The sequence below is a fragment of the Propithecus coquereli genome, unplaced genomic scaffold (assembly GCF_000956105.1).
Source record: "Propithecus coquereli isolate 6110/MARCELLA unplaced genomic scaffold, Pcoq_1.0 Scaffold57, whole genome shotgun sequence".
NCBI classification, from domain to species: domain Eukaryota; kingdom Metazoa; phylum Chordata; class Mammalia; order Primates; family Indriidae; genus Propithecus; species Propithecus coquereli.
In genome coordinates this window covers 4,134,022-4,135,730 of record NW_012151618.1, presented here as the reverse complement: position 1 = coordinate 4,135,730, position 1,709 = coordinate 4,134,022, and the positions used below count along the sequence as shown (strand labels likewise).

The 1,709-nt window shown below is 40.2% G+C and overlaps 1 protein-coding gene across 1 annotated transcript in view; it reads left to right on the top strand.

The window, feature by feature from the left end:
* Positions 1-1,709, top strand: part of RSL24D1 (ribosomal L24 domain containing 1) — a 17,835-nt gene that overhangs the window by 15,267 nt on the left and 859 nt on the right. The window lies entirely within an intron of this gene.

Here is a 1,709-nt window from a genome sequence, read left to right as displayed (position 1 = left end):
CATCATCATAGCTCACTGCAACCTCAAACTCTTGGGCTCAAGTGATCCTCCTGCCTCAGCCTCTGAGTAGCTGGGACTAGGCACTCACCACTGTGCTTGGCTACTTTTTCTAGTTTTGGTAGAGACAGGGTTTCATTCTTGTTCAGGCTGGTCTTCAGCTCCTGACCTCAAGCGATCTTCCTGTCTTGTCCTCCCGAGGTGCTGGAATTACAGGTGTGAGCCACTGCACCTGGCTGGGTTCGAATTTTTTATTTTAGTATTAGATAGTCAAAAAGTGCACCAATCACTGGACCAAGTGTTAGAAGACCTGAATTCCAGTGTGGTTTTTCCTCTGTGTTCTTATTTGTAAAATACAACTCATTTTTAAGCAACATTATTGATGTGAAGATTAGGGGAAATAATATGTGACAAGACATTTGTAAAATTTCTTGAGAAGTTTTTAATACATACTATATTCGTGTCTTTTCAAATATAAACATGTTTAAAATTACATACTATTAGGATGTAAGTTTCCTACCTTGCTGATTGGAAGGAGCAAGCTGCTCTTGCCTTGAGACCATCAGTTTGGGGGAATTGGGTTGAAGAAGAGCTGACATCATCTCTTGGGGTTAGCATCCAGACAGTTCTCTTCATTGTGATTTCATAGCATTTTGAGAACCCAGATATCATTTTAAACTACAAGGATATACTTGCTACTGTTTCGCACCCGCCCCCCCCCCAACTCCCTGAGTTTGGTTGGATCACTGAGATTAGTTTACCTTTAAAATGGTGCCTGAGAGGTGCCATGGTGCAATGCTCTTAGGCTGCTGTTGTTTGGGCTTGTTTGGTCAAGACCTACGCTGAGCAGTTAGCATGAGACAAAAGCATAACATTTTCCAGACAATCACTACGCAGAGCTCTTATACAATATTCTCTAGTTCTATAGGAACAATATAGGATTGGAAATCATTGAAAGGAATATCCTTAACACAGACACATCACAATACCTTGTAGGAATGCAGAAAAAAACTTCTCACGTTAAAAAAAAAATCTTAAAAATAGGAACCGTAGGAAGATGTTTATCCCGTAGATAAGAGTTTGAGAAGGACTGGCCTATTTCGCAATATCCCATGAAGTAGATACATCATTCTCATTTTATAGATGGAAACATTTGAGGTCTAGGTAACTTGCCTCTTTAGCGCACAGCTAGAAGATGGAGGGGGTAGGGATTTGTGTTTGTACAGCTGTTTGCACAGCTGCCCTGCATGTATGTAGAAGGAATTTATCCAGAGCCCCGTATCTCCAGTCTTCACAGTCCCAGGTGAGTGCTAAGAGAGATGACTGTGCAAGTTACTTGAGAGACACTCGACTATGACTTGGTTTCTTCATCTGAAAAATGAATATAATAGGACTGATTTTGGAATTTTTGAAAAATGAATATAAGAAGACTGATCTTGGAATTTTTCATGATGATTCAATCAGTTAATACATGTAAAATACTTACTTCAAGGCCACCACCACAGTAAACTTGTGTTAAAATGTTAACTCACCAACAGCAACGGGCTTTGACTTGGGAGAAAGAAGGGTACTAGGGTTTGGGGATAGCTGCGGCTAAATTGAGTGTCGTGTAGGTAGTCTACAAAGATAGGGACATGTATGGTTTAAAATGTCAATTTTAGCCTTTAAGTCAGCTGGAAAGTTCCATTATGAAGAAGAGCATCTCATTTCCC